At 41.6% G+C, this 27,336-nt stretch overlaps 1 protein-coding gene across 3 annotated transcripts in view; it reads left to right on the forward strand.

Annotated features, from left to right (window-relative positions):
- Positions 1–3,801: 3,801 nt before the first annotated feature.
- The window catches only part of ZBTB8A (zinc finger and BTB domain containing 8A), a 65,064-nt gene continuing 41,529 nt past the window's right edge, over positions 3,802–27,336 (forward strand). Inside the window, exons 1-3 of one of the 3 annotated variants that reach the window (XM_049878634.1) lie at positions 3,802–3,849; positions 4,109–4,195; positions 13,647–13,753. The gene's annotated coding sequence lies outside the window, so the exon portion shown is untranslated. The other 2 variants (XM_049878635.1, XM_049878636.1) reach the window with 2 other exon arrangements.

Raw genomic sequence — 27,336 nt, forward strand, 5'->3', positions numbered from 1 at the left:
GGTTTTTGGTCGCACGAAGACTAGCCCTGGCTGATTTAAGTAGAATGAATGTTCACAGGATTGCAGATATAGCCTATGCTAGGCAGTCAGAAACAACAGCTAAAGTCACACCACAAAACTGGCCTGGTGAGGACACCCGAACTGCTCTCAGGCATGACAGCTTGTGTCACTGATAGTGCTGGCACTGGAAAGTGAACGCTATCACTAGCAGCACGGCCACTATGGCGCCTGGAGATACTACTTTGCTGGAACTGTCACCACTGCCAGAGGATTCTTTGAGGTTTCTGCTTCTCGGTGTCGTAACTCCATCTGCAAAATCCTTGGTGAGTGCATCTGATTATCAAAGCACAGACCATTAGTAATTTCCTAGCTGCAAGGGATTCTGAGAAAGCAAGTCTCTGGTATTTCTAGATGCTATTGCAGAAAGCAAATTCTACCTCGCACCAATTACTCATAAGGTAAGGAATCCCCGGACGTATAAACGAGGTTCCAATGGTATATATACAAAAATAATGAAGATGCCAAGATGTTCAATCTGCATCTCTAATTGGACAGCTCAAAGATACCTCAATCTCAACATATCCAGGCTGAATTTATAATTTTTGTGGCCCTCTTAGCCCCCTTCCCCCCAAAAATCTGGTCCTCTTCTAATCTTTTCTCTCCATGAGTAAGACCACAATCCATCCAGTTTCACAAGCTAATGGGCTTGGAGTTGTCTTTGACACTTCCTTCTCCCTCACTCCCCGTAACCAACCTATTACTACCTCTAATATTTATCTCTCTTGGTCTCTCCACTTCTATCCATCTCCTCTGCCTTCACTTTACTTCAAGGCTCCATCATCTTTCAGCTGGACTACTGCAATTCACTCTCCATTAGTTATCCAGTGCTGCTATAACAGAAATACCACAAGTGGATGGCTTTAACAAACAGAAATGTATTTTCTCACAGTTTAGGAGGCTAGAAGTCCGAATTCAGGATGCCAGCTCTGGAGGAAGGTCCTTGTCACTTCCTGGATGATCTTCATGTGAGTTGGCATCTCTCTTCCCCCATCTCTGCTTCTTTCACTTGCTTGTTTAATCTCTTTTATATCTCAAAAGACATTGATTTATGACACACCCTACACTAATCCCGTCTCATAACATAAAGATAACCATTTCCAAATGGGATTATAACCACAGGCATAGATTTTAGGATTCTGGAGGAACACTTAACACTTCCCTTCTAATATATTCTCTAACAATAAGGCCAGGGTCATCTTTTCAAAATGCTTATCTCATCATGTTACACAGCCCACAGAGCATAAAATACATCAACGGCTTCCAAACTTAACATGGCCTACAAGGTCCTGGCTGGTCTGGCCCTTGCTTACCTCTCCTGCCTCATCTCTCCTCACTGTCCCTCATTCTGCATGCACTCCAGCCTCTTCAGTCTTTCATACTATGCTCCCTCCTCACGAGAACCTCTGTACATTTTGATCCTTTTATTTGGAATACTTCCTACCACTCTCACCTTCGCCTACTAATTGCTACTTCAGATTTTCAGTCAAGATCATTTCCTCAAGGAAGCCCTCCCTAAGCCTCCTTCCCCCGTAAGACAGATAACGACATCATCTATATGCTGACAGCACTACAGACCTCACCTTCATGATTTATTAAATTTTTTAAATTATATTTATTTGATTACTGTCTGTCTCCCCCACTAGACTGCCAAGTCCCATGAAGGCAGAGAGACCAGGTCTATTTTTTGTTAAACACTGCATTCCAAGAATAAACCACAGAACCTTATCCATAAAATCAAAATACCAAACCCGTTGCCATCGAGTAAGTTCTGACTCATCGTGACCCTACAGGACAGAGTAGAACTGCCTCATAGAGTTTCCAAGGAGCACCTGGTGGATTCAAACTGCTGAACTTTTGGTTAGCAGCCGCACCACTTGGCCACAATGCCACCAGGGTTTCCAACCTTATCCATAAAAAACCAAACCCATTGATGTCGAGTCAATTAGGACAGAGTAGAACTGCCCTAGAGAGTTTCCAAGGAGCGCTTGGTAGATTCCAACTGCTGACCTTTTGGTTAGCAGCCATAGCACTTAACCACTATACCACCAGGGCTCCCCCCACCTTATCCATTAAAAAAAAAAAATCCATACCAAACCAAAAAAACCAAACCCAGTGCTGTCGAGTCGACTCCGACTCATAACAACCCTACGGGACAGAGTAGAACTGCCCCATAGAGTTTCCAAGGAGCGCCTGGCAGATTTGAACTGCCAACCCTTTGGTTAGCAGCCATAGCACTTAACCACTATGCCACCAGGGTTTCCACCTTACCCATAAAAAAAAAAAAAACATAAAAAAGTAGGTGTTAAATAGCAAAACCAGTTGCTTTCAAGTGAATTCTGACCCATGGCAGCCCCATGTGTTTCAGAGCAGAACTACACTCCCTAGGGTTCTCGAGGGCCAGGTGCTTTCAGAATTAGATCACCAGGTCTTTTTTCCAAGGCACCTGTAGGTAGATTCGAATTGCCAATCTTTCTGTTAGCACCTGAGTGTTTGTCTGTGCCACCCAGATACTCCTAGGTGCTGAATTATACCTCTTAAAATTGGAATGAATGATTTCCCTCGAGACTTGGGACTGAAGAGTGGGGGGTGGGGGGAGTAGAGTTTAAGAGAATAAGCGCTCCTGAATTGGTTAATGGTGCAGCACCAGCAGAGAGAAGCACCAACTCTTGAAGCTGAGAGGGTGAAGGTGAAGAAAAAAATCTGTCTTGGACCTCGTTGGACCTTCCAGTTTCAGTTTTTTAGGAGGACTGGCTGCACAGCTACTCACGCTCACTTCTCCCTTATTAATTAAATCATAAACTCCTATTTCTCCTTTCTGGCAACCATGTCTGTAGAACTATTTTGCATGTTTTAATTAACTTAGGCTAAAATGAAAACTTCCTGCTGTAACAATGTCTAGGCCTCTCTGGAAGAATTCTCAACGAGGGTGCTAGCAGAGTACACTCAACACTCCTGATACCTGATGGTTTTCAAATATGTTTTCATGTTTGATAAACAGATTCTACCTGTTCAGAAGATGAGGAGACACAACTAAATGGCAACACACCTCTGGAGTAATACAGAAGTGATTATTAAGAGATACTTGAATATTTTTTATCCTTCCCACAGAAGGTATGATCCTCAAAATCACAGCAAATTATTGTTGAAAGCAAAGTAATAAACTTCATTCAATATGACTCATTATGGCATAGGAGAGGAATCCACTCAAAAGCTAAATATGAGTTTTGAAAATTTGAGTCTTTTTTTCAGTTTTACTATATGATACTGTACTTTTCAGTACCTGGCCCCAGGACAAGGAACTAGAAAACTAGTATGCAGAATTAACGCTTCTCTAGTAACAGTGAAAATTCAGTGATTTACTATTTTAGCAAATGTATATACTGATGTTTGTACTAAATATTAGAAACATAAATGTCAGAAAGCTTGTTGTAACAATGAATTTTTATATTTTAAAACACAAAACATGCTATCTGTACTGATTTTATACTTCCTCTGAACTAAGAATTATGTTCTTATTTCAGCTTCTCTGGATTTTTCCTCTTCAAATAAAATGCTTGTCACCTATAGAGGTTTAGAAAAGGTTACCCCTGACTAAAATAATTGCTTCAATAAAGAGAAAAATTCTGTGGAAATCTCTTACATTTGACGTTGCTAAACTTAAGTACAATAATGTCACATGTACTTATACAGTAATTGTGGGCACGCCTAAGTCCCTCCCTCTTCCCTAAACCAAATTCCCCAGATCCTAGAAATCCAGCCTTTCTGCCCTCCGGAGGCGCCTTTCTCAACGTAAAGTACAATTTAAAATTTAAGCTCCTGACTAAATAATGATTCCGCAGTCAACTGCTAGAGAATCTGGGCACCCAGTGCTTCTGGAGGGTGCATCGGGGTGTAGGCAAGGGCAGGGGGAGTGGGCGAAGCTGCTGGTTGGTGCCTGAAATCTGTGCGTTGCCCCTTTAATTGTGTCCCCAGCCCTCGGGCGTTTCTGTCCAACGCCCACGTCAGCAAATACCTTTTGTTTCTCTCACGTTGGGGCTACTTGTTTTAGGGCGCAAAGGAACGGCTTCGTAAAGGGGTTATTTCCCCCGCCGAGAACCTGGAATCTTCTCCCAACCCGCGCGCACGACCCGTAAGGGTAAGTGGCTGCGCGCGGCACGGGCGGAGGGCGGGCGGGGCGTCGGGGCTGCCCGGGACGGGCCCGCGAGCCTCTCTGCTGGCTGAGGCGCCTCCGGCTCCGCGGGCTCCGACTGCCCGGGCGGCAGCGGCGCCGGGATGCGGGCCCGGGGCGCGCCGCCCCCAGACGTTCTCGGGCCGGCGGCGGGCGGCGCAGAGGCCAGCGGGCGCCATTTGCAGCCCCGGGCGCAGCGGCGGCGGCGGCGGCGCGGCGGCTCCGAGGGGCTGGAGGTGGCCACAAAGGAGGCGCGGAGAGCTGGGGCGGCGGGCACGGCCTCGGGGCGGCGGCCGGGCGGCCCGCGGGACAGGCGGGCGGCGCCGGGGCGCACCGGCTCCCGCGCCCGCCCCGCCCGCGTCTCCCCGCCCGCGGGACCGGCCCCTCCTGCGCGCCCGGGAGGGACTGCGGGACAATGGCCGCGCCGTCGCCGCCCGCCCGCGCTTGGCGGTCCCCGATGAGCGCGGCGCCCGCCTCGCCGCCCAGCCCGGCCGCGGCGCGGGGAAAGGCGGGAAGGCGCGCAGAGCCTCCTGGCGGCTGCGGCGGGAAGCCGGCGCCGGGCCGGTGCCGGGCGTGTCTGGAGCCGTCGGGCGTCGCGGACTCCGGGAGGGTCGGCGGCCGGCCGGACACGGGCTGCGCGGCTGAATGACGGGCGGCCCGCCCAATGGGGCGGTGCGGCAGGCGGGGCAGGGACCCGGGGCTTCTCCCCGCGCGGTCCCGGGCGCTTTATTGGGAGGGTGGCTCCCCGTGCGGTAGCTCGAGTTTCTCAACACGTTCTCCAGCGTTTGGTTTTGTATCCTGATGCAACAGATCTGGGCATAGAACCGAAGGCAGGCGTACTACACCTAACAAATGGTGAGCAACAAGATTCGTTTTATGACGGAGCCAGGCGTCCACATCTGCCTGTGCCGACTGCCCGTTCCGTAAATGAGCCGTTTGGCCCCTTTATCCCACCAGTGCGTTTACTGACGGTTGATTGTACGAATAGCCAGACTCGCCGTCTTTCCAAGACCTGTGTGGAAGTGTTGGAATCGCACTTACCGGGCTTTTAACTAACTTCCTCAGTAATACCTCTATTTTTAATAAACCTTTATATTTGCAGAACTTTTATTTCGTAAATGGAGTGCTTTCATTTGTAGGTATTTCACATAAAAGAACCACCCAGTCAAAGTGATGGCTATTTCATTTTCAGATGAGGAAACACTGTTTGACCCTCTAGGCCAGGGGTGAACGAGAAAGAGGGGGACCTTCCAATGTGCCTAGTCTCCTGGTCCTCCTCCACACCCCCTCCTAATGGCAGCACCTCCAGAAGAATATTCCAGAGGAGCAAGCTAGTCACATAGCTCCCTGGCTCAAAAAGCCTTAACAGATCTTTATCAGAATAGAGCCCAAACTCCTCAGCAGAGGATTCAAGCCCTAAGTCTCCACGTCCTTTTTTATCCCCCCGCCCTGAGCAAGAGCCCTTCACTCATAACCAGGGACCAGACCCCATTAGTCCTGGGAACTTTGCTGGCCACACAAGTGGTAAATGAGAAGTGAGAGTCGGTGGCCTGGGACCCTTCACCCAATGGGCGTGTGTGGAAGTCAGCGTTAACACATCAGCTGGAGGCCACGTGAGGGGGCGGCTCCTTCCAGGGGTATGGCCATTTAAATTTCTGATCCCACGAAAAAGGCCACCAGGCCAGACCTTACCTCATAGCCCTGAAATCAACGGCGTTGCTGGTGATTAATGATTTGGGCCAAGCAGAATCATTGTAACATAGGGTAATACTTGATTCCTCCTATATCATTTAAATCTGATTTTCTAGATAAAGTAGAATTTCCGTCTAATGAGATTAACCCCTTCAGTGATATACGTTTGTAATGTTTGAAGGGTTTGATGTAAGCTTTTTCATGTCCTTGAGGGAAGTTTTTGTCACTTCTCTGTCAAAGTCCATCAGTGGCTCACCATCTCATGCAGATTAAAAGCCAGAGTTTCCCCAACTCCAGCTGTCTGCAAGGCCCTGTAGAAATTCATTCCACCTACCTATGTCCTCCTAGAATCTGGCTTAACTTTCTGACTGTGTCTTCCATTCCTCTTCCTATGACTCCTTGATGTTCCTCCAAGCCTCCTAGCCGGCCTCGCCTCACCACCTTAGCACTTGCTCTTCCATCTGCCTGGAACACTCTTTCCCCAGATATCCATGTGACACTCTCACTTCCTTTAGGACTTTACTCAAATGTTATCTTCCCAGTGAGGCCTTCTCAACTATGGTTTTGATTCTCTTAAACATTGTTACACTTAATTCTAAATCTTTCCAGGTTTAAAAGACGTTTACCCACTAAGGAAACCCTGGTGGTGCAGTGGTTGAGTGCTACGGCTGCCAACCAAGAGGTCGGCAATTCAAATCCACCAGGCACTCCTTGGAAACTCTATGGGGCAGTTCTACTCTGTCCTATAGGGTCACTGTGAGTCGGAATCAACTCTACGGCAGTGGGTTTGGTTTTGGTTTGGTTACCCACTAAAGAACACAATTGGCATTCCAGTTGACTGAAGTTCCTTATGACCCAGGAATTTTTCACCCGAGAGGCTAACTAGATTCTTTTTCGTGATACTGATGGGACACATTAAATTCTAGGTGGCAGTTGTTGTTAGTTGCCGTTGAGTCAATTCTGACTTATGGCGACCCTGTGTATGTCAGCGTAGAACTGCTCCATAGGGTTTTCAAGGCAGTGACCTTTTGGAAGCAGTTCGCTAGCCAGGCCTGTCTTCTGAGGCACCTCTGGGTGGGTTCGAGCCACCATCCTTTTGGCTAGTTGAGCACTTAACCATTTGCACTACCCAGAGACTCCAAATTCTAGGAATGACTACATGTTAAAAGAGATGGTCCTGTAGCCCACAACCTTTAATCAAGTTACTCTCGTTACCTCAGTCTCCCTTCTACTCATAGAAATACATGTCTTTTCCTGCTATTCCAAAAATCTTTGAACTTAATGGTTTCTAAAATATGTAATTGTCTTTCCATCTTCCTTTTTAAAGATCTTTGAACTTGATAGGAATTTTGAATTCTTTTACATTCTTAGGACTGTTATAAATATTTAACACTTATAGATACTTAAAACGCTTCCAGTTGAATTTTGGATATCCCAGGTGGATTAGTCTGACTTGATGTTTCAATTTGTAAAGTCATTCTACTGAAAGAAGGAAATCTGACACATATTACCTTTTTCCCTAATTTAATAAATCCCATATCCTGAAATAATGTAAACCTTCCTTGATGACTCAAGGGTACTATTATGAATGTTAGTTACGTTAGTCTCCTGTAGATGGAATGCTGTCAACAGACCCCAGTTAATAGGACGATTTCTATTTTCTTGAAAAAGTTCCTGGTTTCTGCTACTTTCTCTGTCTTTGCTGCCATTGTTTTGGTACAAGTCCTTGACACATCTTGCTTTGACAATTGCAGTAAACCTTTAAATCTGTCTCCCTGGCGTCTGCCTCTCCCACTCCCCCACCATTTCTCCACACTGTAGCTGGTTTTCTTTGGGGTATGCAAATTGGATTATCATAACAGTAATACCTAACATTTATTGAGCCCCTAGCCCTGTGTCAGGCATTGTACTAGGTGTTTTGCATACATTATGGCAGGTAGAAAGGAGTTCTGGTGGTGCAGTGGTTAAGCACTTGGCTGCTAACCGAAAGGTCAGTGGTTTGAGCCCACCAGTCGCTCTACAGGAGAAAGATACAGCAGTCTGCTTTGGTAAAGATTTACAGCCCTGAAAACCCTATGGGGCAGTTCTGCTTGGTGCTTTAGGGTCGCTGTGAGTCGGAATTGACTTTACGGCAGCAGGTTTGGTTTTGGGTTTATGGCAGGTACAAGGATACCTGGTGATGCAACAGTTTAGTGCTCCGCAGCTAACAGAAAGCTCAGCGGTTCAAGCTCACCCAGCAGCTCTTTAGAATAAAGACCTGGTGATATGGAACAGCTCTACTCTGTCACATGGGGTCACTAGAAGTCGGAATTGACTTGTGGGCACCCAACAACATGGCAGGTAAAAGGAGCACTTGGCTGCTGACTGAAAGGTTGGTGTTAGAACCTACCCAGAGGCTCCGAGGGAGAAAGACCTGGTAATCTCATAAAGATTACCATACAGCCTGGAAAACCCTCTCGGACAGTTCTACTCTGTAGAAATAGACTCAAGGGCACCTGGCAACAACAACATGACGTATAGAGGAGTACAGCATTAAGAGTGCCTTCCTTGGGGTCAGTCTGCTTAAATTCCAATCTCTGTTCACTTGGTTGTGAACGGAGCTCTAGGCTGTCGTTAGGTGCCATTGACTCGATTCTGACTCATAGCAACCCTGTGTACAAGAGAACAAAACACTGCCTGGTTCTGCGCCATCCTCATGATTGTTGGTATGCTTGAGGCGATTGTTGCAGCCAGTGTGTCAATCCATCTCGTTGAGGGTCTCCCTCTTTTTCCCTGACCCTCTACTTTACCGAGCATGATGTCCTTCTCTAGGGACCGATCCCTCTTGATAGCATGTCCAAAGTATGTGAGATGAAGTTTCACCGTTCTTGCTTCTAAGGAGCATTCTGCCTGTGCTTCTTCCAAGATAGATTTGTTTGTTCTTCTGGCAGTCCATAGTATATTCAATATTCCTCGCCAACACCGTAATTCAAAGGCACCAATTCTTCTTAGGTCTTCTTTATTCATTGTCCTGCTTTTGCATGCGTGTGAGGTGACGGAAAATACCATGGCTTGGGTCAGGTGCACGTTAGTCCTTAAAGTGACATCTTTGCTTTTTAACGACGCTATAAAGAGGTCTTTTGCAGCAGATTTGCCCAGTGCAGTGCATCATCTGGAGGCCACAACTGGCACTGCTGAGTTCCAGGTAACACTGCTAACTGTAGTTAAGGGGTCAAGAAAGTGCTATCCCACAACTGTCCCTCTACATCCACCAACTAGTGATTGCTGTCTTCACCACACTTGGCTCTTGATAACCATGAAGTTCTAGACACTGGAATGCTGCTGCAGAAAGCCCCAGTGTTTCCGTGGCTGCTCGCCAGCCTCCCCGGCCCAAACAGCAGAAACATGGTTTCCACCTCCTTTCTGCCTTCTAACTCTTCCTTGTTGTTCTTGTGTGCCGTCCAGTCGATTCCAACTCCTAGCAACCCTGTAGGACAGAGTAGAACTGCCTCATAGAGTTTTCTAGGCTGTAGTCACGACAGGAGCAGATTACCAGGTCGTTTCTCCCTCGTAGCTACTGGTAGGTTTGAACTGCCGACCTTTCAGTTAGCAGCCTAGCTCTTTAACCATTGCACCACAGGGCCCCTTAACTGTACCTTAACAACATCTAATTGATGGACCCCATTTCACACAGGGCAACTTCACTATACAGGAGCCCAGGAAATGTGCTTTTAGTCTTCTAGACCCCACAGAATGGAGAGGCACACTAGAATGGATACTGAGTGTTGGTACACGTATCTGTTCCAACTTGTATCTGCTAGGGTGGAATTTGGTGTTTCTCTCTAAAAATGACATTTTGTCAGTATGTAGAAACTGTTTAGGGCACTGACTGTTCAGAAATCAGTGCACTTAAAAAGCCACTTTTTAGACCCAGAACGCCAGACAGTAGCAGTCAGCATGTTCTTAGAGTGGCATTGTCGAAATAGCGATGGCTCTGAAGCTCTTCACTGAGTGTCCTCCGAGCACAGTGGGGCTAGGTGATGGCTGGGCTTTTAGTGTGGCAAGGAGTTGTTCTCAAAACTATTAATTTTGTGCAACTACATGGAAAGGATCCAAGGTAGCTTCTGACCCCGCCCTAGCCTGTCGGGCCCACCAGCCTGGGCAACTGGGTGGGCTCCCGCTGAGCCTTCTGCTTGCCTCTCCCATGCCTTCTCTGGTGCTTGTTGATCCAAGTCCCCTGACTGGTCCTGTCACAAGGACTCCCACCCAGGCCCCCTGTGCCCTGCCCCTTGTCCTAGACCATGGTCATGAGGAAAGTCTCTTGCCCCTCATTTATGGGAACCATTTCATTCTTTGTTGGGTGCAGAATAAAGCGAGAAGGAAATCACACACACACAAAAAAAAAAGGCTGTTAATTTTGTTCCCTTCCCCAAATTGCAAAATTCTAGTTTATTTGTGGATTCTGTCCTACTGTTTGAATGGCTGTTGTTTCTTAAAATCCTTTCCATAGCCTATTCCATTCTCTACTGCATTTTCAATGTTGTTGGGTGCCGTGTAGTCTATTCCAAATCATAGCAACCCCATATGACAGAGTAGAACTGCCCCATAGGGTTGTCTTGGCTGTAATCTTTGTGGAAGCAGATCACCAGGCTGCCAGGTCATTTTCCCTCAGAGCTGCTGGGTGGGTTTGAACTGTTGTGCCAACAGGGCGCCTTAACTTTAAATGTAACACTTAAATAATGTTGATAACCCACACTCATCTCTGTAACCTTTTGTTCTCCCCTTTACCTGCATTTCTTTTTTATTTCTCCCAGACTTCCCAGCTATATTGACTGTGGAAGTTGTTTTTTTATAACCTGTGCCAATCATTGGAAGGAATCACATTGCATTTTATGGAAGACTCAGATCACCTTGGCTGTTTTCTTTATTGGTTGCTGCTCAGACATTTTTTCAGAAACCTCTAGGTCAGCGGTGTTTTGAGTGGTTAAAAAACTAAAAAACCCTCCTAGTCAAAAACACATTTCTTGCTGCTCTGCCATCTTGGTCATACATTGCAGGTCAAGACTCAGTGAGGTAGGAAGCAGTGGGCTGTGACAGCTTGCCTGGGCTTACTCTTAGTTCACTCCTGACCCAGTACACATTGCTTTGGCCATAGGTTGAGAGCTAAGGGATAATAAGTCCTTGTGCCCAAGAGACATGATAGAGATCCACGAGAGATTCTCGAGGATCGAGGCCAATTTAACATCCGAGCCATGGACGACTGTGTGGTCAAGAGTTGGCCTGAACCAGAAAACAATGCCGAAACACTGCCCTGATTTGCCATAAACTGGCTTGCTTTCCCTGTCTTTTCCCCTGGTGAAATGACATCTCTGGCTTCCGGGGTAGCCAAAAACCCTTGTGCCTATAATATTAATAATTAATAAAGACATTGTGGAAAGACAAAAACCTAAAAAACCAAATACGTTGCTTTTGAGTCGATTCCAACTCAGGGTGACCCTATGGGACAGGGTAGAACTGCCCCATATGGTTTCCAAGGAGCGCCTTGTGGATTCAAACTGCAGACCTTTTGGTTAGTAGCTGTAGCTCTTAACCTTTACGCTACTAGGGTTTCCTGTGATTGGTTAGTTGCCAGAATTCAGACCGCTGCATGAATGGGTAGTTGATGCATTCGTTTTACTAATTTTAAAGCGGTTCTACTTTTCTCTGGTGGTGTTTTTAGAATGCTCATCTAAAAGTTATTTCAGGGAGTCATTGCTTCTAGGACACAGATTTTCTGTTAAGGGTGATGGAAAAATTTAGAAACAGTGGTGAGGTTTGCACAACATGATAGAAGTAATTATTACTGAATTGTATGCATAAAAAAGTTGAAACAGCAAATGTTTTGTTATATATATCTTTATCACAATTTTAAAAAGTTTGTTTTCTTCTTTATACTTGTCTGTATTTTCTAAGTTTTCTGTAAGTAATACATTTATGAACAGAAAAAAATTATTTTTTAAAATGATTCCATTAATTTAGTCATAATTATTTGGAGGGAATTCTTAGCTTAATGAATTAGGTTTAACAAACATCAAATTCATTTTTCCACTGCCTATGGAAATACAGCCTTAATAGCTGCTAAGTTTTGCGGTCAATGAAAAAAATGATTGAACAGATTTTCTTTTTTTGTAATTGAAAAGATTTGCGATACAATGGAAACTGAAACTTTTTTTTATAATAAGAATTCTTACAGCTACTGTTACAAATTGTAGTACACTCTGTTGCAGTCTGGCAAACAAGATAATTTTAAAAAATCTGGGTGATTGCAGAGGGGCTTTCTGAACCATGTGGTAGGATTTTTTTCCCCCTCTTAACTGCAGTTTTGGATATGTTGAATTTTTCTTTTTTTCTAGAGGCCTGGCTTTTATTTATTTATTTATATTGTACTTTAGATGAAGGTTTACAGAACAAACTAGTTTCTCATTAAACAGTACACATATTGTGTTATGACATTGGTTAACAACCCCACGACATGTCAACGCTCTCCCTTCTCAACCTTGGGTTCCCTATTACCAGCTTTCCTGTTCCCACCTGCCTTCTAGTCCTTGCCCCAGAGATGGTGTTTCCCTTTCATCTCATTTTGTTTTATGGGCCTGTCAAATCTTTGGCTTAAGAGTGAACCTCAGGAGTGACTTCATTACTGAGCTGAAAGGGTGTCTGGGGGCCATACTTTCAGGGTTTCTCCAGTCTCTGTCAGGCCAGCAGTCTGGTCTTTCTTTTTGAGTTAGAATTTTTCTCCAGCTCTGTCTGGCACCTTCTATTGTGATCCCTGTCAGAGCAGTTGGTGGTGGTAGCTGGGCACCATCTAGTTGTACTCGATATGTTGAATTTTTCAAGTTGAATCTTTAAAGCTATTCTGTTTGGTTTTCTTGCAAATCATATCAATGCCGCTTCCAGGAAAAGGGCAATAGAATTTGTGTTGCTGTCTTGGTCTCTCATCTGGCCTACCTTTGAAGCGTCGACGCTACTAAATTTATTTTATTGTCAAAGTTAAAAAAGTATGTTTGCTTTCAATTTGCCATAGTATATTTTAATATTGGGAATCTTTTCTTGGCAGACTGAAATATTAAGGTTGTGGTTTAAAGAATATGGTCACACATATGTATTTCTGTGTGTGTGTATATAAAACACATTTACATATACGTGTATATATACACATATATAAGGAGCCCTGGTGGCACAGTGGTTAACTACAGCTGCTAACCAAAAGGTCGGCAGTTCAAATCCACCACTGGTCCTTCGAAACCCTATGAGGCAGTTCTACTCTGTCCTGTAGGTTTGCTATGAGTAGGAATTGACTTGATGGCAGTGGGCTTGTTTTTTGGTTTATATCTGTCTCTATCCATATATGCATCCAAAAACCAAACCAGACTTGCTGCCATTTGTCAGTGTAGGCTTTCGTGTTGCTCTGATGCTGAGCAAGTTTCAGCAGAGCTTCCAGACTAAGATGAGCTAGGAATGAAGACTTGGTGATCTACTTCTGAAAACCAGCCAGTGAAAACCCATGGGTCACAGTGGTCCAGTCTGCAACTGATCATGGAGATGGCACAGGACCAGGCAGCATTTTGTTTCATTGTGCATGGGATCACTGTGAATCAGGGTCGCCATGAGTCAGGGCCTCCTCAAGGGCAGCTAACAACAAGCTTAGCAGATGTTTCTGTCTCTTATTACAAATTATGTTAGAAATAGCTCTTTTCTCTCTCTACAGGACGGTCCTTCTCCATATACAGGCTGTGTTTGACTTGGAACCTTCCCTTCTTTACTTCATTCACTTGGCTTAACAGGGTTGTAGGAGCAGCATCCATATAGCTCCAGGTATGAAAAATTTTAATTCTTGATATTACACCTAACTTAAATACATAAATAAAAAGTAGAATTTTGCAGTTGTAGATCATATATATCAGAGATGGATTTATTACTTGAAAATTGAATGTATAAAATACGTAGCACTCTAATGTTCTTGGCCAGGTCTCCCAGTTTGCTTATTGCTAAATTGTTAATTCATTGCTTCTGCTGTGTATGTATCTCTTCTGTTCTGTCTTAATCACAGACTCATATTACATTAGAACCAGTCCCCTCAATTTTTAGAGAAAAGAATTAAGCCTGGAAAGGTTAAGTTACTTGCCAGTGGACACATAGCTAATTTAATTGGTAGAAGTAGTATCAAAGCCTGATCTCCTCCTACCCTCCCCACCCCCCTCCTTCACCCTCCCCTAGTCCATGTGATAGAATATAGCACGGTGGTTAGCAGTGCAGCTTTGGAGTCACCATCTGGGTTAATGCCCTTTTCTGTAAAATGGGAATCGTAATACACCTAATGTGAGGATTCAGTGAGACAATGCATATTGCTTCTAATATTATTACCTCTCAGCCCTTTCATTTCTCAGCCTGTTGACCCATTCACGGCATCTTTCTTGAAACTCCCCACCCTTGGCTAACATGTAACAGTGCTCTCCTGACTCTTCCTGTAATTCTCGGTCTGTAACACTGGCTTCTCCTCTCCATCCTGCTGCACAAACATGTCCAGCCTTCCAGGTTCTCATCTCAGCCTGTGTTTCCACTGAGCCCCTTCATCCCTGCCAACAGCCCGATCTCTGTTTGCAGATGTCTCCTAAATCTCAGTCTTCAAGTCTGATTTCTCCTTAAACTCCAGATCAGCCTTTCTAGTGGCCCTCTCTCTGGTCATCTCTCCCTGACTTCTCACTCACCTCAAATGCAGCCTACTTAACACTGAAGTCTTTGCTTTTCCTCTAAACCAGCTGTTCCTCTTGACTTCCCAATTTCTGTTTGTGACACCGCTAAACACCTAGGCTTGAAAAGTCACAGTGATCTTTTTATATCTCTTTCCCTCCCACAGCCAATCGGCCATCAAAGCCTGTGGATTTGTTTCCCATCCAAGTCTGCTTCATCTGCCCCTCCCTTTCCATTCCTGCCATCATCACTGTATTCCCGCCATCATCACCGTCTTCCCACCATCATCACCATATTCCCTCCGGTAACCAGGCTGACAATTTTGACAGAATAGCTATTCACCTAAGTAGCATGGTTCTCTCTCTCTCAGTAAAAATATGACATTTTGAATTTTCCTAATGGAATTATCAATTTGTTACCTGCACATGTAGCACATGAGTCTTGATTTCAATAAGACACAGAATATTCTAGAAGCACCCAAGACATCTCAGGTCTAAAATTGCTTCAGCCTAAATCCAGCTAAATGTGACACTGATAATTAATATTTCACCCGCTTGCTTGACAAACTTTTAACACTTCGGAATATACTCACATGATTAAAAAAAACAAAAAACTTAAAAAGTATACCATAAAAAGCCTCCCTCTTGTCTTTGTCTCTTGTTTCTCAGATCCTTCCCGGCCCCCACTGGCAACCACTGTTCTAATTTCTCACAAAGCCTTCCAGAGTTTCTGCTTTTTTCCCGCCTCATTTTATGTATACTCTTCTCCAGTTTGCTTTATTTTTTACTTAATTATGTATCGTAGCCACCTTTCCATATCAATACATATTTTCTTACCCTTGTTTACAGCTGTTAATATTCTGTTATATGGGTGTAGTATAATTTTTTCAACTCTTCCTTATTAATGGACATTTTTCTAATCTTTTTCAGTCACAAATGGTGCTGCATTGAATAACCTTGTACACTTGTCATTTCAATCATGTGTAAGAATACCTGTATGGTAAATGCTCAGAAGTGAAATCAGAGATTCTGTGCATTTGTAGTTTTGAGAAATATCACCAAATTGCCCTTCTTAGGGTCATATCAATTTAGAGTCCCCCCGGCAATGACTGTAAGTACCTGTTTTCTCACAGCTTTATCAATATTATCAAAATTTTGGATTTTTGACAGTTTGAAGGGAAAAATGCAATTGGTATGGTTTTAATTTGCATTTTTATGAACAGGCTTGAGCATCCTTCCATATGATTAAAGAATATTTGTATTTCTGTTTCTGTGAACTGTCCTTTGCCCTGTTTTCTGTTAGGTGGTTATTTTTCTTACCAATTTGTTAGAAGCTTGGTATATGTTGTGGAGATAACCTTTTTCTCTGATAGAAGTTTTTGCCATTTTGTCATTTGTCTTTTGCCTTTGCTTGTGGTATTTTTTGCCATGCAGAAGTTTTGTTTTATTTTTATGTAATGAAATGTATCCATCTTTTTCTCTTAGGGTTTCTGGATTTTGGTTAGAAAGGCCTGAGTTTATAAAAGAATTCACCTATATATATATTTTTGGAACTTTTATGGCTTTGTTTTTCACAATTAAACCTTTAATCCATATGAAGTTTATCCTGGTGTAAGATGGAAAATGTAAATCTACCTTAATTTTTTTCCCAGAAGGCTGACAATGATCCCAAGACCAACAATTCAATTGTTATCTTTTTACCGTTTGTTCATAATATATTAAATTCTTACATATATTTGGGTATTGTCTTAGTTATATAGTGCTGCTATAACAGAAATACCACAAGCGGATCGCTTTAACAAATTTATTTTCTCACAGTTGAGGAGGCTAGAGGTCCGAATTCTCGGTGTCAGCTCTAGGAGAAGGCTTTCTCTCTCTGTCACCTCTGGAGGAAGGTCCTTGCCTCTTTTGAGCTTCTGCTTCTGGGTGATCTTCATGTGACTTGGCATCTCTCTTCCCCCATCTCTGATTGCTTGCTTGCTTGTTTAGTCTCTTTTACATCTCAAAAGAGATTGATTGAAAACACATCTTGCACTAATTCGGTCTCATAACATAACAAAGAAAACCCATTACCAAATGGTATTATAACCACAGGTATTAAAAAAAAAACAAACTAAACCCATTGTAGTCTAGTGGATTTAGACTCATAGTGACTACAGGACATAGCAGAACTGCCCCATAGCGTTTCCAAGGAGCGGCTGGTGGATCTGAACTGCTGACCTTTTGGTTAGCAGCAGAGCTCTTAAACACTATGCCGCCAGGGCTCCAATTTACAACACGTGTTTTGGGGGGGATATAATTCATTCGATAACAGGTATGTTTCTGGATTTTCTAATATATTCTACTTGTCTTTCTCTTTGTTACCATCATCACAGTTTTAATTTCTGTGGAAGTATAATTAAGTATCTGTTGGTGCTAATTCCTTTACTCTTCTTTTTCAGAGTTTAACTGGCTATTCTTGTTTATTTATTTTTCCGTAAAACCTTAGGATCAACTTAAATTGATCTTAATGTAACCTGCTGGTATTTTTATTATGTTATATTTATAAACTAACTTAGGAAGAACTGACATCTTAATACCTTGAGTCTTCCTACTCAAAGATTTTCTCTTTCCATGTGTTTAAGTCTTCTTTTGTGTCCATTTGTGGTGTTGTAAAGTTTTCTTCATATGGGCCTTATGTATTTCTTATTAAATTTATTCCTAAGTATTCATATATTTTTGTTGCTATCTTATTTGTTTTTTTGAGTACATTATCATAAATGCAATTTTTATGCATGAAAAAACCAGGTTTTAGAATGTTCCACTTAAGTTCAGAGAGCATATACATGATTAATAAAATGTTTGAATTTCAAATAGAAAGTCAATTATGAAGTAAAAAAATATATAGTAGGAAGCAGGTGGCTTGGAAAGGTTAAATAACACAAGGCATGCATCTTTGCTGTTTGATGAATACAGTGCTACACTTTAGGTCCTTGATAAATTTTGGCTTAAAAATCTCCAAACAATTGCTTGCAATCATGTGCTATTTTTTTTTAATGTATTTCTTATTGCGCTTTAGCTGAAAGTTTACAGAGCAAATTAGTTTCTCATTAAACAATTAATATACAGATTGTTTGGTTGCCAACCCCAAGATGTATCAACACTCTACCCTTCTTGACCTTGCGTTCCCCATTTCCATTCATCCGGTTTTCCTGTCCCTTCCTGCCTTCTCTTCTTTGCTTTTGGGCTGGTGTGGCCATTTAGTCTCCTATACGTGATTGAGCTACACATGTTACTGTTTGTTTTATGGCCCTGTCTAATCTTTGGCTGAAGGGTAAACTTCAGGAGTGACTTCAGTGCTGGGTTAGAGGATGTTTGGGAGCCATACTCTCGGGGTTTCTTCAGTCTCTGTCAGACCAGTAAGTCTGGTCTTTTTTTGCGAATTAGAATTTTGTTCTGCATTTTTCTCCCTCTCTGTCTGGGACCATCTGTTGTGATCCCTGTCAGAGCAATCGGTGGTTGTGCCCAGCGCCCCTAGTTTTTCTGGACTCGTTCTGGTGGAGGCTGTGGTAGTTGTGATCCATTTATCCTTTGGACTAATTGTTCCCTTGTGTCTTTGATTTTCTTCATTCTTCTTTGTTCCAGACAGGGTGGGACCAGTAGATACATCTTAGATAGCCACTCACAAGCTTTTAAAACCCCAGATACTACTCACCAAAGTAGGATGTAGAACATTTTCTTTATAAACTGTATAGTGCCAGTTGAGCTAGATATCCCCCAGACCAGGGTCCCCAGCCCTCAGCCCAGTAACTCAGTCCCTCAGGGGGTTTGGATGTATCTTTTTTTGGGGGGGGGTCTCTCTTTAATTTTGGATGTTTCTTTGAAGTTGCTATGACTTTGCCCTGGTCAAGTTGTGCTGACTTGCCCAGTATTGTGTACTTCTTACCTTTCACCAATGTTACCGTTTGTGTATTGTCTGGTTAGTGTTTTTCCTTCCCCATCCCTCGTAATCATCAAAGATGGTTTTTTTCTGTGTGGAAACCTTTTCATGAGTTTTTATAATAGTGGTCTTATATGATATTTGTCCTTTTGTGATTGACTTATTTCACTCAGAGTAATGCCCTCCAGATTCATCCGTGTCGTGAGACACTTTGCAGATTCATCATTGTTCTTTATCGTTGTGTAGTATTCTATTGTGTTTGTACCCCATAGTGTGTTTATCCATTCATCTGTTGGTGGACACTTAGGTTGTTTCTATCTTTTTGCAACTGTGAATAATGCTGCAGTGAACATGGTTGTGCATATGTCTATTTGTGTGATGGCCCTTATTTCTCTAGGATTTTTTTACATTCCTAGGAGTGGGATTGCCGGATCATATGGTATTTCTATTTTTAGTTTTTCAAGCAAGTGCCATATTGTTTTCCAAAATGGTTGTACCATTTGCGTTCCCATCAGCAGTGCATAAGAGTTCTAATCTCCCTGAAGCCTCACCCATGTTTGTTATTTTCTATTTTTTTAATTAGTGCCAGTAGTGTCAGGGCGAGATGGTATCTCACTGTAGTTTTTATTTGCATTTCTGTAATGGCTGATGATTGTGAGCATTTCCTCTTGTGTCTGTTAACCTCCTGGATATCTTCTTTGGTGAAGTGTCTGTTCATATCCTTTGCCCATTTTTAATTTTTAATTGGATTGTTTGTCTTTTTGTTATAGAGGTCTTGGATTTTCCTATAGATTTTAGAGATTAGACCTTTGTCGGATATGTCAGAGCCAAAAATTTTTTCCCAGTCTGTAGGTTCTCTTTTTTACTCTTTTGGCAAAGTCTTTTGATGAGCATAAGTGTTTAATTTTTAGAAGATCCCAGTTATCTAGCTTATCTTCTGGTGTTTGTGTATTGTTAGTTATGGTTTGTATCCTATTTATGCTATTAGGGTTGGTGTATTAGGGCCCCTAGAGTTGACTCTATTTTTTCTTCCATAATCTTTTTAGTTTTGGGTTTTATATTTATATTTTATATTTTCAAATATAAAATATAAATTGGATTCTTTTATTCCATTGTATATTTTATCTGGTGATTTTTTTATACATAGGAAGTTTATTGATTTCTTACATTAATTTTGTAATCTCCTGCTGTGAATGTTCTTCCTATTTGCAGTAATTTTGCAGTTGATTCCCTTGTTTTTTCCAAGTATGTAATTATATTATCTGCAGATAATAGTTTACCTCCTACTTCCCTGTAGTCATTTGTTCTCATTTCTTTCTTTAGTCCAACTGCATTGGCTAATACCGCCAGAACGATGTTAAATAATAGAGGTAATGGGCATCCTTGTCTTGTTGCTGGCTTTACTAGGAATGCTTCTAGTAGGATGCTAGATTTGGGTCTGAGATAGATATATCAACAACAAGTTTTTATTAAGAACAGATTATATGCCAGATTCTGTCTCATGCAATGGGGATTAAAAAATATTAAATATGACCCTAAACCAGTCGCCATCAAGTCAGTTCCAGCTCACGGCAGCCCCATGTGTTTCCGAGTAGAACTGTACTCCATAGGGTTTTCAATAGCTGATTTTTCAGAATTGGATTGCCAGGCCTTTCAGTTAGCAGCCAGTACATTAACCTTTGCGCCACCCAGGGACTCTGAGTGTGACTCTATCTGCCTTCAAAGAGTTTACAGGGAAAGACAGACATAAAAATGAGTGCTATAGGTGTTACGGTAAACTATGTACAGGGGAGACACAAATTAGGCTAATAGTTAATCAGTTTTAGCCCTGTGTCAAAATAGAATTCCAAAGAACAATGTACCCAAATTGTGTTAGTTTAGTTTGCTATTGAAATGTTTTCAGAGTTAGTTATAGTATGTCCTTGACTTCAGAGGCAGCATATGGGGAAAATCATATGAAGAACTTTTGTTTGTTCAGTAAGAACACTGGTGAAGATAAATTATTGAATACCACCAGCAGCTCCGCAGGAGAACAGACCTGGCAATCTGCTTCTGTAAAGATTACAGCCTAGGAAACCCTATGGGCAGTTCTACCCTGTCCTTTAGGGTTCCTATGACTTGGAATCAATTCAAGAGAACAGCCACCACCACCACCTCCTTTTAAAATGGAGTTAAAAATATTTGTATTTAATATAATTATCAATATAGTTGGATTTAAGTGTACAATCTTGCTATTTGTTTTTATTTATGCTATATGTTTTTTATTCTTTTTTTCTCTTTTCCTGCCGCCTTTTGAATTGAATGTTTTTTTAGTATTCCATTTTATCTCCACTATTGGCTTATTAACTTAAACTCTTTGCTTTATTTTTTAGTGGTTGCTCTGGGGGTTACAATGTGCATTTTTCACTTATTGCAGTTTTCGTTCAAATCATATTATATATACCATTTTGTATCTAGCAGGGCTCAGCAAACTACAGCCTCAGGCCAAATCTGGCCCTCTGTCTTGATTTTGTAAGTCAAGTTTGATTGGAACACAGCCACAGTCGTTCATTTATATATTGTCTTTGACTGCTTTTGAGCTACAACAGCAGTGTTGAGTTGTTGCAGGAGACCATATGGCCTGTACAGCCATATGGCTCTGGCTCTTGATAGAAAAAGTTTGCCAACCTTTGGTATATAGTATAAGAAGCTTACAGCAGTATTTTTCTGTTTCCTTCTCTTTTCTCCAAATATTTTTTCTGTCCTTCCCCCTTTTCTGTGACTTCAGTTACAAATATGTTAGTGCATTTGATATGTTTCCACAAGTAACTAAGGCGCTGCTCGTTTTTGTCAGTCTTTTTTTTTTTTTTTATTCAGTTTGGATAATTTCCGTTGCTATGTCTTCAAATTCATGGATGATTATTCTACGTTTTATAATCTGCTACTAAATCCACCTAGTGAATTTTTATTTTATTGATGAAAAATTTTTTTTATAGTGGTAAAATATATATAACAAAAAGTTTGCAGTTTTAACCATTGTTACGTGTACAATTCAGTGACATTAATTACATTCACTGTGCTGTGCTGCCATCACCACTATCCATTTCCAAAAGTTTTACATCATCCCAAGCAGAAGCTCTGTACCCCTTCAGGAATAACTGCCATTCGCTCCTCCCCCCAGCTCCTGGAAACCATTAAACTTTTGTCTCTATGCATTTTCCTAATCTAGATATTTCATATAAGTGGGATCATATAATATTTGTCCATTTGTCATATTGTGTCTGACTTATTTCACTTAGTGTAATATTTACAAGTTACATCCATGTCATAGTGGGTATCAGAACTTCATTTGTCTTTATGGCTAAATATTATTCCATCATATGTATATACCATGTTTTGTTTATCCTCTCATCTGTTGCTGGACACCTGGGTTGTTTCTACTTTTTGGCTATTGTGAATAATGCTGCAGTGAACATTGGCGTGCATTTATCTGTTTGAGTCCCTGCTTTCAAGTCTCTTGGGTATATACCTAGAAGTGTAATTACGGGGCCGTATGGTAATTTTATGTTTAACTTTTTAAGGAACTGTGAAAGTGTTTTCCATAGTGACTTTACCATTTTACATTCCCACTGGCAATGCACAAGGGTTCCAATTTTTCCACATCCTCGCCAACACTTGTTATTTTCCATTTTTCTGGTAATAGCTATCCTAATGGGTGTGAGGTGGTATCTCATTGTGGTTTTGATTTGCGTTTCCCTAGTGACTAATGAAGGAGCCCTGTTCACGCAGTGGTTAAGCTCATGGCTGCTAACTGAAAGGTTGGTGGTTTGAACCTGTCAGTGGCTCCATGGGAGGAAGATGTAGCAGTCTGCTCTTTTAAGGATTACAGCCTTGGAAACTTTATGGGGCAGTTCTGCTTTGACCTATAGAGTCACTAGGAATCAGAATCAACTCCATGGCAGTGGTTGGGTTTTAGTGACTAATGACTTTGAGCATCTTGTCATGTGCTTATTAACCATTTGTGTATCTTCTTTGGAGAAATGTCTATTTAGGTCTTTTGCCCATTTTTTAATTGGTTTATTTACCTTTGTTGTTGAGTTGTAGAAGTTCTTCTTCGTATATTCTGGATATTAAACCCTTACTAGATATATGGTTCCCAAATATTTTCTCCCGTTCCGTAGATTATCATTTCGCTTTCTTAATAAAGTCTTTCGATGCGCAAACATTTTTCATTTTGATGAAGTCCAGTTTATCTATTTTTTATTTTGTTGCTCATGTTTTTGCTGTCATATCTAAGAATCCTTTGTCAAAACCAAGGTCTTGAAGTTTTGACCTATGCTTTCTTCTCAGAGAACTTTTATGGTTTCAGTTCTTATACTTAGGTCATTGATTCATTTCAAGTTAATTTTCATATATGGTGTTTGTTATTGGTCCAAATTCATTCTTTTGTCCCATTGTCCCAGAACCATTTAATGAAGAGACTCTTCTTTCCCCATTGGATGGTCTTGGCTTCCTTTTTGAAAATGAATTGGCTGTAGATGCATGGGTTTATTTCTGAATTCTCAATTCTATTCCATTGTTCTATATGTCTATCCTTATATTGGTACCAGACAGTTTTGATTATTGTAGCTTTATAGTACATTTTCAAATTGGGAAGTGGGAGTCTTCCTACATTGCTCTTCTTTTTCAAGATCCATTTGACTAGTTGAGACTCCTTGCATTTCCATATGAATTTGAGGATTGGGTTTTCCATTTCTGCAAAAAAAGCTGGTGGAATTTTGATAGGGATTGCGTTGAACCTGTAGATTGCTTTGGGTAGAATTGACATCCTAACAATGTTAAATTTTCCAGTCCATGAACAGGGGATGTCTTTTCATTTATTTAAATCGTCTTTCATTTCTTTCAGCAATGTTTTATGTTGTTCGGCGTACAAGTCTTCCACCTCCCTGGTTAAATTTATTCCTAGGCATTTTATGCTTTTAGATGTTGTTGTAAGTGGGATTGTTTTCTTGATTTCCTTTTCCTGTTGTTCACTGCTGGTGTATACAAACACCAGTGCTTCTTGTGTGTTGATCTTGTACACTGCCACTTTGGTGAATTTATTTATTACCTCTAATAGCTTTCCTGTGGTTTCTGTGGGATTTTCTGTATGGAGGATCATATCGTCTGCAAATAGAGATAGTTTCACTTCTTACTTTCCGATTTGAATGACTTTTATTTCTTTTTCTTGGCTGATTGCTCTGGTTAGAACTTCCAGTACATTGCTGAATAGCAATGGTGAAAGTGGCCATCCTTGTCTTGTTCCAGATCTTTGGGGGAAAGCGTTCAGTCTTTCACCATTGAGTATGATGTTGTTGTTGTTAGGTGCTGTCAAGTCGATTCCAACTCACAGTGACCCTATGTACAACAGAACAAAACTCTGCCTGGTCCTGAGCCATCCTCACAATTGTTGTTATGCATAAGCCTGTTGTTGCAGCCACTGTGTCAGTCCATTGCCTTGAGGGTCTTTCTCTTTTTCACTGACCGTCTTTACCAAACATGATGTCTTTTTTCAGGGACTGGTCCGTCCTGATACCATGTCCAAAGTATGTGAGATGAAGTGTCGCCATCCTTGCTTCTAAGGAGCATTTTGGCTGTACTTCTTCCAAGACACGTTTGTTCTTTTGGTAGTCCATGGTATATTCAATATTCTTCACCAGCACCATAATTTCAAAGGTGTCAGTTCTTCTTCAGTCCTCCTTATTCACTGTCCAGCTTTCGCATGCATATGAAGCAATTGAAAACACCATGGTTTGCCTCAGGCACACCTTAGTCCCTAAAGTGACGTCTTGGCTTTTGAAAACTTTGGAGAGGTCTTTTGCAGCAGATTTGTCCCATGTAATGCGTCGCTTGATTCTTGACTGCTGCTTCCGTGGTCGTTGATTGTGGATTCAAGTAAAATGAGGTCCTTGACAACTTCAGTATTTTTTCCATTTATCATGATGTTGCTTATTGGTCCCTTTGTGAGGATTTTTGTTTTCTTTATGTTGAGGTGTAATCCATACTGAAGGCTGCGGTCTTTGATCCTCATCAGTAAGTGTTTCAAGTCCTCTTCCCTTTCAGCAAGCAAGGTTGTGTCATCTGCATAACGCAGGTTGTTAATGAGTCTTCCTCCAATCCTGATGCCCCGTTCTTCTTCATATAGTCTAGCTTCTTGAATTATTTGCCCAGCATACAGATAAAATAGGTATGGTGAAAGGATACAACCCTGACACACACGTTTCCTGATTTTAAACTACGCAGTATCCCCTTGTTCTGCTCTAACAACTGCCTCTTGGTCTACGTACAGGTTTCGTTCGTATGAGCACAATTAAGTGTGCTGGAACTCCCATTCTTTGCAATGTTATCTATAATTTGTTATCTTTCACACAGTCAAATGCCTTTCCATAGTCAATAGAAAAAAGGTAAACATCTTTCTGGTATTCTCTGCTTTCAGCTATGATCCATCTGATACCAGCAATGATATCTCTTGTTCCACGTCCTCTTCTGAATCCAGCTTGAATTTCTGGCAGTTCCCTGTCGATATACTGCTGCAACTGCTTCTGAGTTATCTTCAGCAAATTTTACTTGTGTGTGATATTAATGATATGGGTGGATAACTTCCTCATTCTGCTGGATCACCTTTCTTTGGAATGGGTACAAATATGGATCTCTTCCAGTTGTTTGGCCAGGTAGCTGTCTTCGAAATTTCTTGGCATTGATGAGTGAACCCCTCCAGGGCTGCACCCGTTTGTTGAAGCATCTCAGTTGGTATTCCGTCAATTCCTGGGGCCTTTTGTTTCACCAATGCCTTCAGTGCAGCTCGGACTTCTTCCTTCAGTACCATCGATCCTTGATCATATGCTATCTCCTGAAATGGTCAAACATTGACCAATTCTTTTTGGTACAGTGACTCTGTATATTCCCTCCATCTTCTTTTGGTGCTTCCTGTATTATTTAATATTTTACCCGTATAATTCTTCAATATTGCAACTCTAGGCTTACCTTTTTTTTTTTTTTAATTCTTTCAGCTTGAGAAATGTTGAGTGCATTCTTCCCTTTTGGTTTTCTATCTCCAGGTCTTTGCACATTTCATTATAATATTTTCCTTTGCCTTCTTGAGCTGCCCTTTGAAATCTTCTGTTCATCTCTTTTATTTTATCATTTCTTCCTTCCACTTTAGCTACTGGACATTCAGGAGCAAGTTTCAGAGTCTCTTCTCAGATCCATTTTGGTCTTTTCTTTCTTTCCTGTCTTTTTAATTACTTCCTGCTTTCTTCATGTCTGGTGTCTTTGATATCATTCCACAGCTCATCTGGTCTTCAGTCTTTAGTGTTCAGTGCATCAAATCTATTCTTGAGGTGGTTTCTGAATTCAGATGGGATATACTCGAGGTTGTACTTTGGCTCTTGTGAATTTGTTCTAATTTAGTTCACCTTCAGCTTGCATATGAGCAACTGATGGTCTGTTCCACAGTCGGCCCCTGCCCTTGTTCTGACTGATGGATATTGAGCTTTTCCATCATCTCTTTCCACAGATTTAGTCAATTCGATTCCTGTGTATTCCATCTGGCGAGGTCCACATGTATAGTCACCGTTTATGTTGTTGAAAAAAGGTATTTGCAATGAATAAGTCATTGGTCTTGCAAAAGTCTATCATGTGATCTCTGGTGTAGTTTCTATCACCAAGGCAGTATTTTCCAACTTCCCTCCTTTTTTTTTTTGTTTCCAGCTTTCACATTCCCGTCGCCAGTAATTATTAATATGTCTTGATTGCATGTTTGATCAATTTCAGACTGCAGAAATTGATAAAAATCTTCAATTTCTTCATCTTTGTCCTTAGTGGTTGGTGTGTAAATTTGAATAATAGTCATATTAACTGGACTTCCTTCTAGGCATAGGGATGTTATCCCATCACTCACAGCTTTGTACTTCAGATAGGTCTTGAAATGTTTTTTCTGATGATGAATGTGATCCCATTTCTCTTCAGTTTGTCATTCATGGCATAGTAGACCATATGATTGATTCAAAATGGCCACTACCAGTCCATTTAAGCTCACTGATGCCTAGAATAATGATATTTATGCATTCTATTTCATTTTTGACAACTTCCAATTTTCCTGGATTCATAGTTTGTACATTCCACATTCCAATTATTAATGGATGTTTGCAGCTATTTCTTCTCATTTTGAGTTGTGCCACAACAGCAGATGAAGGTCCTGAAAGATTGACTCCGTCCACATCATTAAGGTCAACCATACTTTGAGGAGGCAGCTCTTCCCCAGTCGTATTTTGAGTGTCTTGCAACCTGAGAGGCTCATCTTCTGACACTATGTCAGACAATGTTTCGCTGCTATTCACAAGCCTTTTCACTGGCTGATTTTTTCAGAAGTAGACTACTGGGTCCTTCTTCTTTGTCTTAGTCTCGAAGCGCTGCTGAAACCTGTCTACCAAGGGTGACCCTGCTAGTGTTTGAAATATGAGTGGCAAAGCTTCCAGTATCATAGCAACACACAAGCCACCGCTGTATGGCAAACTGACAGACAGGTAATGGAATATGATGGTAGCTATGGGTTTTCCATAAATGTCCTTTATCATATTGAAGAATTTCCCTTTTATTCCTAATTTGCTGAGTTTTTTTTATCATGAAAGGTTATTGGATCTTGTCAAATGTCTTTTCTGAGTGAGATGTCTTTTTTGAGATGATCAGGTAATTATTATCCTTTGTTCTATTAATGTGGATTATTACCTTGATTGGTTTTCTTATATTGAACCATCCTTCTATCCTGGCAT

This window comes from Elephas maximus, chromosome 3, assembly GCF_024166365.1.
Source record: "Elephas maximus indicus isolate mEleMax1 chromosome 3, mEleMax1 primary haplotype, whole genome shotgun sequence".
In the NCBI taxonomy this organism is placed as follows: domain Eukaryota; kingdom Metazoa; phylum Chordata; class Mammalia; order Proboscidea; family Elephantidae; genus Elephas; species Elephas maximus.